Below are 12,311 nucleotides of genomic sequence, written 5' to 3' on the forward strand. Positions count from 1 at the left end.
ATGGGCTCTCTATCACAGGCCACAACAGTAGAAGTTTGGATTGCCTCCATATTCATCACTTCCCTTGCAATGTTATTGTGAAAGGTTAGAAACTGATCCAAACAAACAGCTGGAGCATCTGGTCTTGCAGACGTGCTCGAGTCCGAAAACATCCTACAAGTGGCCAAAACATCTCTGAGACCTACACAAAATCTAAATACTTTTAGGATTTATGATATGGAAAGCATATAGGTTATCTTACTCCAGAACCCAAGCTAAAGCTTCAATTGCAGAAGCATCTTAGTGCTTGAAGAGCTGTGTTTCCCGGGACACGAGCTGGCCGTTACCATTCACCGGTCTGGAGGGAGATGTGTGCTAGAGCAGCTTTAGTGCTTCCAGAGATTAGATGGGCCATTGGGGACGGGCGATCCATTGATATTTTGGAAGATAGCTGGGTGATAGAGCAGCCGATCAGACACTTGCCAACCCTGGTGGATTCGGCGAGATTGGCAGGATGCAGGGTCAGTGACTTGTTGGACCCAGATGGGGGTCGGTGGAGGGACGGGGTGGTCCAGAAGGTGTTTGGGGAGCAGCTGACAAAGAGAATATTGGCTCTATCGATTTCTGCCTGAGAGGAGTCAAATAGGCTGGTATAGTTGCCGTCGGGGCAGTCGTGAGTGCAGGCCAGGGATCTCTATACACTAATCAGCAAGGAGCCTGTTAGGCAGATTGATGGAGGCTGGATTTAGAGGATGCGGATTCACCAGCGAGTGGCACTCTTTATCTGGAAGGTAGCATGGAGATGCCTACCGACCAGGAGCCTGCTTGCCAAGCGAGGTATGCGGGTTACGCAGTGCTGTGAGCTGTGTACGGATATCGAGAAGACCAGTGACTATATTCTTTAGCGATGTTCTAGGGCTAGAGAGATATGGAGGTAGGCACTTGCGCCACTTCCCCACTCGGTGAAGTCTGTGCAGGATTTGTTTCAGCTGCTGAGAGCTTCCGTACGGAGTCCCAATTCGGCTACTGAGGGGATCCATAGAGCATACTTGGCACACTATATTTGGCTGGATAGGAACGCCAGTATTTTCGAGGGCAGGAGGTCCTTACCGAGGTTGGTGGCGGATAGAGCCATGCTGCATGCGGGGAAGGTCTCTGCTACTACTGTCACGTTTTCCTCTGAGATGACTAGGGACATTTAAGGCACTCATACTACTGTCACAACGCCTAGGTACCTTTGTCTCTTGGGTGCCCTCACCTCCTGGTTATCTCAAAGTGAACTTCGATGGCAGTGTGTCGGCGGATGGTATATCAGAAGGTGTTGATTTCATGATCAGAAACTATCTGGGCAGGTTGGTCGCAGCAGGTGGGCATCATACACCAGGCCTTCCGGTTGTTGGGTGACGCAGAGGAAACAATAGGGATTGGATTCAACAAACGCTGAACCAAAAAAAAAAAACAGAATAAATTCAGAGTTTCAGAAAACTCCCGGAAACAATTTCATTGATGAACTTTTTTTGACCCTTGCAAACATGACGCTGCCCCTTTTATAGGCCACTCCTAAGATTTAGAGTCCTAACTAAATTAGAACTCTATAATAGGAAACTAAAACAAACTAAGAAATAAACTAAGAAACAGAAATAGAAACTAAATAGGACGCTGAAACGAAACAGAAACAGAAATTTCTCAGCAAATAACCAGCTAACAGAAATAGGAATTATTCAGCCATATCTCTTCCAGATTTCCTGGGATTTCCACGCGTTCACAGAGTCTTTGGATCCTTCATCTTGCTCGAACAATTAGCAACGCCCTCCTGTTCTGCATCATTGGGGTAGAGCTTCAGACGACCTAAAAGAGTTCGTCTTATGCGAGGCAGGTTTTTTGTGCTGAGCGAGTGTATTTAAAGGGGGATTCTTCCTTGGTGCTTGATTGGATCCAGGGCGTGGACAGGTATGGGAACGGTCACCTACTCATTCGAAATATCAGAAGGTTGGTTCAGGAGATGTGCGATCCTCAGATTACACATGTGTTCCGGAAGGCAAACAGGGTTGCAGACTAGGTTGCCTCCTTTGCAGCTCGGTATTCTACGGAGTTTTTTTGGACGTCTGCAGCAGACATTCCCACTCCCTTATACTCTTTACTTTCTTATGGCTTGGCTGGATGTGCTCACATTAGAGTAATTTAAAATGCCGTTTTTCACCAAAAAAAAGAAAAAAGAAAAGGAGCTGTGTTTCTTGATGCTGCCGTCCGCTGTATAGCCTCCTGAAAGTTTATTGCGTTGTCAGCAAATCTTTTCACAGATGCAAGTAAAGAACTAGAAGCAGAAAATAAGACACCATATCTTTCCTGGTACGCTGAGCTTTCCAGGTATTGTGAGAAAATTGTAGTTTTTTGGAGTTCCTTGCAATTGGTGAGGTTTGCTTGACTTGAAATTTTCATCAAATGCATGGAAGGAGGCTGCCCTTCTCACACTTTGAACACTTGGGGGGACGTCGTTGAGTTCTCCTATAAATAAGCTGAATAAGCTAATATAGGCAAATGGATGTTCACATCTTTTAGAGAACTTATTCATTTTTCAGTATCTCAATAGTGCCAGGCAGAACATAAGGTTAACATATTTCTTTGTTCTGTCCTCATGCCTGCGACCCTAGATGTTTTCATCCTCCCCCTTCATTAATTTTTCTTTCAAAGAAAAAGAAGGAAAAACACACTCTAACCATACCATTTCTCTGGCGGTACACTTATCCATTGACATAATTAACAGATTATATGGTGAAAGACATTATAATGGGCAGTGAGCAATTTTCAAATGTCTAAATATATGACGATTAGCAAGTATTAGGGCAAAGAGCATGTGTCTGCTTTCTTTTCTTTTTCTTTTTTTCTTGGGTTTGGTCAAATATAACTGCAATGAGAACATATTACTTGAAAACATAAAATTGCAAGTATTGCATTTATAATATTTGTTGCTGGCAATTGGACCCGGGGGCCGTCACGAAGCCAGGGGAAGGAGGGGCTCCGCCGCAGGGACGGTGGATGACCGTGCGCCGGCTGGTGGCGTCCTCCTGGAGGGGTGCAAGTCCGCCGTAGGAGCGGTGGTCGATGGCGTGCCGGCGGGTGGCGTCCTCCTGGGGGGCGTAAGTCCTGCAAGAAAATCGGTGGCCGGGCTCCCCGGCGCCGGCCCTCCGATGCTTAAGTCAGAGGGGGCAAATATGTGGAGAGAGCAGGGAAGAGAGTATGTGGAGAAGACAGAGAGAAAATTTGGATAAGATCAAGAGGATCAGTTTCCTCAATTGTCTGTGTTGTTTACTTCTCTCCACCCGGTCCAGGAGGATTCTCTCCCCCTTCGGGTTTTTCCTCCTCCTCCCTTTTTTCCCCTCCAGGTTTCCTTTTATAGGAGGATGTTTGTTACCTGGGAGATGACAGGAGGTTTGTCCTGTTTTGTAATAATTGGGCACGATTTGGCCCATTAATGGCGTGGTGGAAAATAAGGTCGAATCAGACCGAAACCAGGAAGTTGTCACGGTCGATCGGACCTGTTGGGGTGGTTGAACCGCCGGCCATGGTAGGCCTGGGGTCCGTGGATGGTAAGTGCATTTATTACCGAGTGAACCGGCGGTCAGGGAGAGCCATACGCTTTGATGGTTCAGTGATCCGGAGATCGCCTTGAGCCGTGTTCATTAAATGACTGAGTGCATCAGAGACTCGAGGGGGTCTCATGCATTAATGGCAGGTCGTGCCGAATACCTGCGGAGATCTTATGCCTTGATGGCTTGGAGATAGCGGCAGGTTGTAGTGGAGTTGTCAGGTCCTTCAGGCTTAGAGGGTTAGGCGGAAGTTGAACATTTGGTCCAAGGCAATCGGCTCGGCACCCCAATGGGGCGCCCAATGGGGCGCCCTGTGGCGGGGTTGCTTCATAGTACTTCTGCTCGGCGCTCTTTGGGCGAGCGTCTTTACTTGCACTCTTTGGTTTTCCTGGTCGGCGCTCTTTAGGCAAGCGCTTTCTCTGGTCGGCGTTCTCTAGCCGGGCACCCTGCTGATCGGCACTCTTCGGTCGAGCGCCTTTCTGGCCGAGCATCCCTACTTGGTCCTTTTGGTTGGGCGCCTCTCCTTGGCGCTCTCTCTGGTCGGTGCTCTCTAGCCGAGCACCCTGCTGGTCGGCACTCTTCGGTCGAGCGCCTTTCTGGCCGGCGCCCGTTGGCCGAGCGCCTCCGTGATGGTATGACTTGGGGTTTTTCCCCCAACACTACCCCCCGACTTCCGAGTTCCAGTTGGCTACCAGCTGGAACGTGGGAAGTAGCTCCAGTTGGGTCATTACGGATTCCGAAAATCCTAATTTATTGCGCATTTTGAATTATCAAGCGCTTCGAGGTGTCTTTAATAGGCGGCGTCTCTTCCTTCCCGAAAAGTCTCATTATTGGGACGCTTTTTGCGAAGCGTCCTCGCGTCGTGGGCTCATGATGGGGCCGCACGATCCGATGGGGCGCTTCGGCGTCCGAAGCGCTAGCCCTAATTAAATGCGTCGTTCTGTCTTTTGGACTGACACGCGTCGTCATCTAAACAGGATACAGCGTTTTTCTCGCTGATCCGGGCCATTGGGGAGGTCTATTTAAACTCTCCCCTAGCCCTCTGTCCTCTTCCTATTGTTTTCTGCTTCCAGCTTTCTATTCTTCCAGTCTTCCTCAGACCGAAGTCCCTTTTCTCCGGCATCTTCCCCAGGTTGTCCTTTTTACTTTTTTAATCCTTTTCTTCCCCTACAATGGGTTCTCTCCCCAGTGAAGTCGTATCCACCATGAGCGTCCTGGAGGTCGAAATGACCGAAGAGTGGTTTTTCCCTCTTCAGGGGTTCCGTTTGGAACCCGCCAGGCGAAGGGATCGGATAACTGATCCTCCGGTAGGCCGGATCGGAGTGCACCAGGAGTCACTCTGGGCCGGCCTCCGATTTCCTCTTCACAGCTTCGTGAATGAGTTGCTGATAGTATGCCGATTGGTCCCGGCGCAACTCACTCCGAATGCTTGGAGGACAGTGATGGGTTTCTTGTCACTGTGTTTACTGCAGGGGATTCCGACCTCTGTTAACGTTTTCCGGCGACTTTTTGTCTTTAAGTCGAATCCGGAAGACGGGGAGTGGCTTTACATCGCCCTTCGGGCGGGTCGGCCACTCTTCCATGGTGCCCCTTCGTCCATTCATGGCTGGAAGGAGAAGTTCTTCTTCCTTGGCTCTGAACGGTCCTGGGGGTTTGACCCCAGGTGGGGGCCTACCCATCTTAAGTCCATCAACAGGCCCCCCAGCTTTCTCCGCGTGAGCAGGAGACCCTCGACACCATCCGCGGCCTTGGGGATGGGATCTTGCTGAACGGCCTCATTAGCGAGGACGCTCTGGTGAACGTGGGGCTGAGCTCGGCACGTCCTCAGGGTAAGGATAATAGCAATGCCTCTTTCATTTCCTTAATTGTTCTAATGTTCTAATTTTGTTCGTCTTTGCAGACATCGCCAAGATGGTGACCAAGAGCGAGGTCCTCTACGCCCGCTACCAGAAGAGGGCAGCCGAGCTCTCGGGTGAGCCCACCAAGCCGAGGAAGAAGCAAAAGGTCTCGGCAACCTCGACTCCCTCGGCGGCGGCAGTAGCCGAGGCGGGTCCTTCCTGCCCCGCGCATCTCGAGGCGGGCCCTTCTCGCCCCGCGCACCCCGATGCTGGTCGGGGGGACGGCGCGGATTCCGGGGGCTCGGGCTCCAGGGGAGCCTCAGGGGCGCCCCCGTGCCCGGCGCCTTTAGCGCAAGTTCCTGGTCGGCAGGATGCTTCAGTTGCCGATCAGGGGAGGAGATCCGTGGGTCCCGTGCTTGCACGGCCCGCCATAGTCGTGCGGCGGTCAGATCGGCCGCTCGTCCGACCCCAGCCCCCTAGCTCCGAACCAGGGAGCAGTCAGGGAGCTTTGGGGTTGGCTCCACCTAGGCCAGCCGACGCTGGCCTCCCGGGTTCGTCAGGCTCGGAAGAGCGGGTGCCTTTTGCACCCACCTGGTCGGTGTTCGAGGGCGATTCAGCCCTCGAAGATCCTCGAGTAGCGCGCGAAGTATTTCGGCTCGCGTTGCTCCCGGCTGACCGGGCCGCGATGCAGTCCATGAGCTACAATGCTTTCATGGACATTACTCGCTGCAACGCCGTTCGGGTAAGTAAAATTTTCCTCCTGTGTAATCTGTATAGATTTTTTACTAGTGGCGCCTTACGTTTTTCTTTTCGTCTCTTTTATAGCGTTTGCACGAGACGGAGATGCTGATGCACCTAGTCCAAGAATACCGGGAGAAGGCCCGGAGGTGCCAGCGCAGTTACGACGAGGCCCGGGCGAGATACCTAGCCGCCGAGGCGAAGTACCAAGCCGCCGAGGCCGAACATCAGGTGCTCCAAGGAAAAGTTGGAGCATCCGAGGAGGGAGTCCGAGCTCTGACCGCAGAGCTTGAGGAGGAGAAGGGCGCGCATGCATTGACGAGGTCCGAGCTGCGCGCCGCAGAAAGCCGCCTGGCCAAGGCCGAGCAGGCGCTGGCCGCCTGCGGGCAGGAGGTGGAGAATGCCCGCGGCCGCCACTTAGAGCTCGAGCGGGGGCTAAGGGACCTTGAGCGGAAGGCCGCCTATCATGAAGCCCGGGAGCTCGAGGCTCGAGAGCAGGCTCAGAACGCGGTGAGGCTCTTCCGCGAATCGGCGGAGTTTCGCGACCTCCTAGAAGAGGAGGGCGTGAATGGGCTAATCCAAGGCTTCCGGGATTTCCGCAACCAACTGCGGCAGCTCCTCCCGGATTTTGATGTAAACCTGCTCCAGCCGGGAGCAGGGGTCGAAAGGCTGGCTGCGGAGGCAGAAACTCCAGGGACCGAAGCGGCCGTAGCCGTCCCCGAAGTGACCGAGGTCGCCTCCGAGGCTACTCCTATCGCTGCCGAGGCCACCGAGGGGGTCCCGGCTGCTGAGCCAACCACTCCTGGCACTGCTGAAGCCGAAGTGGTCGAGCTCGAATCTTAGTGTAATTTTTGCTTTATTTTGTTTAAATCGGGATGGCCCCCCATACTTGTAAGGGCCAAACCCGAATTTTCGTGCTTAGCCTACGGGCTTTTTGGAATGAATATCTTTTTCGGAAACTCGCCTATTGTAGTCTAAGTTTCTCTGCTCGGATCCGTTTTAGGTTCCGAGGATGTGGGCTCTAGAGCCTCAGCTTTTACCCGCCACAGGGCTTTTAGGTTCGGCTTGCCGAGCTCCGCTGCTCGGTCTTTCAACGCTTATGCCAAGGGATTTGGTCTCGGAGAGTCTTTCCGAGCTTAGTCCAGAATTCGACCAAGCCCTAAGGCGGCCTCTGGGACTTAAATTTTAACGAAGTTAGTGAACTTTGGGTCCGAGCCTCGAGTTACCAGGGCGGACCAGATTCTTTCCCACCAATTGGGTTGAATACTCGTCAGCTCGTGACAAGGATTCACCATAGTATAGTAGTTGGGTGTCGTGAGCATTCTTTCGCCGAGGCGATTGAAAATGCTCTTCTGCTCGGAGTCCATTTTTTGAGGACGTCGGCAGAGATCCGAGGACAATAGATAATGTAAAAACATTAATGTGAAAGCATAAATGGGTACCTTGTACCGTGTGCGTCCTCGCGCCGAGGCGACTGAAGACGCTCCTCTGCTCGGGGTCCGTTCTTCAAGGACGTCGGCAGAGAGAAGTCCAAGAATAAAATAATGTGAAGACATTAAATAAATGGGTACCTGGTACCAAGTGCGTCCTTGCGCCGAGGCGACTGAAGACGCTCCTCTGCTCGGGGTCCGTTCTTCAAGGACGTCGGCAGAGAGAAGTCCAAGAATAAAATAATGTGAAGATATTAAATAAATGGGTACCTGGTACCAAGTGCGTCCTTGCGCCGAGGCGACCGAAGACGCTCCTCTGCTCGGATCCGTTCCTCGAGGACGTCGGCAGGGAGAACGAGCCGAGCTCGTGGGTTGAAGTCGGTGGAGAACGAGCCGAGCTCGTTTGGTCAATGAAGACCACGTCCCAACGTATTGAGGCATCCCGGTAACCGGGGCGTCCCGACGTCTCAGGGCATCCTGACCGTGGTCAAGGTAGGCGAACGAGCCGAGCTCGTCTGGTCAGAGAGGACCGCAACTCATAGTCGGGGAGCACGAGCCGAGCTCGACGGTGGAAGCCGATGAAGAACGAGCCGAGCTCGTCTGGTCACCTAAGACCGCACCCCGACGTCTTGGGCCATCCCGGTAACCGGGGCATCCCGACGTCTCGGGGCATCCTGTCCAGGGTCATCTTGACCGTGGTCAGGGTAGGCGAACGAGCCGAGCTCGTCTGGTCAGAGAGGACCGCAACTCATAGTCGGAGAGCACGAGCCGAGCTCGACGGTGGAAGCCGATGGAGAACGAGCCGAGCTCGTCTGGTCAGAGAGGACCGCAACTCATCTCGACGTCTCGAGCATCCCTTTAGCCGGGGCATCCCGACGTCTCGGGGCATCCCGACGGATCGGGGCATCCCGACGTCTCGGGGCATCCTGACCGTGGTCAGGGTAGGCGAACGAGCCGGGCTCGTCTGGTCAGAGAGGACCGCAACTCATAGTCGGGGAGCACGAGCCGAGCTCGACGGTGGAAGCCGATGGAGAACGAGCCGAGCTCGTCTGGTCACTTAAGACCGCACCCCGACGTCTCGGGCCATTCCGACGGATCGGGGCATCCCGTTGTGGCAGGGCATCCCAATATATTGGGGCATCCTGACGTCTCAGGGCATCCCGATGAATCGGGGCATCCCGACGTCTCGGGGCATCCTGACCGTGGTCAGGGTAGGCGAACGAGCCGAGCTCGTCTGGTCAGAGAGGACCGCAACTCATAGTCGGGGAGCACGAGCCGAGCTCGACGGTGGAAGCCGATGGAGAACGAGCCGAGCTCGTCTGGTCACTTAAGACCGCACCCCGACGTCTCGGGCCATCCCGGTAACCGGGGCATCCCGTTGTGGCAGGGCATCCCGACCGTGGTCAGGGGAGGGGAGATAAACCTGACACCATGAGATAATCAGGAGAATCGGTGAGCTCGGAAATCATAAATTAATTATGAAATGAAATCCATAGAATGAAATTCAATAATCGAATAATGAGGAACCCCTTGGGGTTCTACTGATGGTACACGCGGAGATTTTCAGAGCTCCAGCTCCGCGGAATGAGAGTCCCGTCTAGGGACTCTAGCTGATAAGTCCCGGGTCGGCGGATGCGCGTGACTCGGTATGGTCCTTCCCAGTTCGGGGCCAGCTTCCCTTGCTCAATTGGTCGGGAGGCTTCAGCTCTTCTGAGGACAAGCTCCACTGGTCTGAAAGATTTGACTTTGACCCTCGCGTTGTAGTACTGGGCTGTCTTTTGCTGGTACCTCGCCATACGAACTCGGGCGACCTCCCTTGTTTCCTCGATCAGGTCGAGGTTGCTTCTGAGCTGCGAAGAGTTGGAGCTGGCATCGTGGTGCTCGACTCTTGGAGAGGGAAGTCCAATCTCCAGTGGAATGACGGCCTCCATCCCATAGGTCAAGTTGAAGGGAGTCTCGCCGGTGGGGACGCGGAACGTAGTCCGGTACGCCCACAGGACATTGTATAGGTCTTCGACCCATTGCCCTTTGGATTTGTCGAGCCTGGCTTTGAGACCCTGCAAAATAGTACGATTTGTTACCTCGGTTTTTCCGTTCGTCTGAGGGTGCGCGACCGAGGTGAAGCGATGGTCGATGCCAAGCTCGGAGCAGAACTCTCTGAAATGGATGTTGTCGAACTGGCGACCGTTGTCAGAGATAAGGATGCGGGGAAGCCCGAATCTGCAGATAATGGACTTCCAGACGAAATCCCGCATCTTCTGCTCGGTGATCCGGGCAAGGGGCTCGGCTTCTACCCACTTAGTGAAGTAGTCGATGGAGACGACCAGGAACTTCCTTTGTCCGGTGGCCAGTGGAAATGGCCCGAGAATGTCAATTCCCCATTGGGCAAAAGGCCAAGGGGAGCTGATAGAAGTCAAAGGAGCCGAGGGCCGGCGTTGAACATTGGCGTTCCTTTGGCACCGGTCACATCTTTGGACGAAGTCCATAGCATCCTTCTGGAGTGTCGGCCAATAATATCCTTGGCGCAGAATTTTGTGGGCCAATGCTCGCCCTCCTAGATGGTTTCCGCAGATTCCTTCGTGGACTTCGCGCATGGCGTAATCAGCCTCCGTTGGGCGGAGGCATCTGAGGAGGGGAGAGGTGAAGGACCTCCGATAGAGCTTTTCCTCGTACAGTATGTACCGGGTGGCGAGGCACTTGATTCGGCGAGCCTCTTGTTCATCAGTGGGGAGGACTTCATCTTGCAGGTAGCTAGTGAGCTCGTCCATCTAGCTTGGCTCGAACTCGGTGCAGAGGGTCTGCTCGGGCTCGTCTGTACTGGGCTTTTGGAGATATTCCAGTACCGCCTCTTTGGGAAGCTCGCTCATGCGAGAGGACGCCAGCTTTGATAGCTGGTCGGCCCTAAGATTCTCCGACCTGGCAATATGTTGAATATGAAAGGATTCCAAGGTCGAGGCGAGATCCCGTACCTTCTGAAGATACTTCTGCATGGTCGGGTCTCTGGCTTCGAAGTCGCCCACAATTTGGTTGACGACGAGCTGAGAATCACTGAAGGCCTTCAAGTTCTTTATTCCTAGCTCTTTGGCTAGCTTGAGCCCGGCGACAAGTGCCTCATACTCCGCTATATTATTTGAAGCGGGAAACTCGAGGCGCAAGGCTTGCTCGGCGACCACCCCCTCCGGGCTGGTGAGGATGAATCCTGCTCCGCTACCCCCCGAGTTTGAAGAGCCATCGACATGCAGAGTCCATGTCAAACTCGGGGTCTGCTCCGTGGGTGGCTCGGGCTCGGGCTCGGGCTCGGGCTTGGCCTCATCTGGTATAGTGCACTCGACGATAAAGTCTGCGAACGCTTGTGCTTTGATCGCCGGTCTGGGTCGGTACTTGATGTCGAATTCTCCGAGCTCGATGGCCCATTTGGTAATCCAACCCGCACGATCTGATTTCTGTAGGATTTGCTTGACCGGCTGGTCGGTCAGCACAGCCACTGTATGAGCTTGGAAGTAAGGTCGGAGCCTCCGAGCCGAGATGACCAAAGCATAGGCAGTCTTCTCAAGCTTGGAGTATCGGGTCTCGGCGTCCCTCAAGACCCGGCTGGTATAATATACTGGCTTCTGGAGTTTGCCCTCCTCTCGGACCAGGACCGAGCTTACTGCAACAGGGGAGACAGCTAGATATAAGTAGAGGAGCTCACCCCGTTGAGGCTTCGTGAGCAGGGGAGGGGAAGCCAGTAGGCGCTTGAGCTCTTCAAAAGATTGCTGGCACTCGTCCGACCACAAGAAGTTCTTTGGCTTCTTGAGGGCTGCAAAAAATGGAAGGCAGCGCTCGGCCGAGCGGAAGATGAATCTCCCGAGGGCTGCCACTCGGCCCGTGAGCCGCTGTACCTCCTTGACCGTCCTAGGAGGCGTCATCCCTTGGAGGGCTCGGATCTTCTCTGGATTGGCCTCAATTCCTCGTTGTGTAATGATGAAGCCGAGGAATTTGCCGGAGGTGACCCCGAATGCACATTTGGCTGGATTAAGCTTCATCCGGTACTTTCGGAGTGTGGAGAATGCTTCCCTGAGGTCGGCTATATGGTCTTGCGCCACCTTGCTTTTCACCAGCATGTCATCCACGTAGACCTCCATGTTTCGGCCTATTTGGTCTTTGAAGATCCGGCTGACCAGTCTTTGATAAGTTGCCCCGGCATTTTTTAAGCCGAATGGCATCACTTTGTAGCAGTAGGTTCCCCCGTCGGTGATGAAGGCTGTCTTCTCCTCATCTTCTGGCGCCATGCGGATCTGGTTGTATCCGGAAAAGGCGTCCATGAATGCCAGCAGCTCGTGACCTGAGGTGGAGTCCACGAGCTGGTCGATGCTGGGAAGTGGGAAGCTGTCCTTCGGGTAGGCTTTATTTAGGTCGGTGTAGTCCACGCACATACGCCACTTCCCGCTGGCTTTCTTGACGAGGACCACATTGGCGAGCCACTCCGGGTAGGCTATCTCCCGGATGAAGCCGGCCTCAAGGAGTTTGCTGACCTCCTCGGCTGCTGCTTGCTGTCGTTCAGGGGCAGCGCCTCGCTTCTTCTGTCGCACGGGCTTGCTGGTTGGCTTTGCTTGGAGCCGGTGGACCATGATCTCGGGATCTATCCCCGGCATGTCTGCAGGCGACCATGCGAAAACATCCATGTTGTCTCGCAGGAAGTTGACGAGGTGACCCCTCTCGTGCTCGTCGAGGCCGGAGCCGACCTGCACGGTTAGCTC

Source organism: Phoenix dactylifera, chromosome 4, assembly GCF_009389715.1.
Source record: "Phoenix dactylifera cultivar Barhee BC4 chromosome 4, palm_55x_up_171113_PBpolish2nd_filt_p, whole genome shotgun sequence".
Taxonomy (NCBI): domain Eukaryota; kingdom Viridiplantae; phylum Streptophyta; class Magnoliopsida; order Arecales; family Arecaceae; genus Phoenix; species Phoenix dactylifera.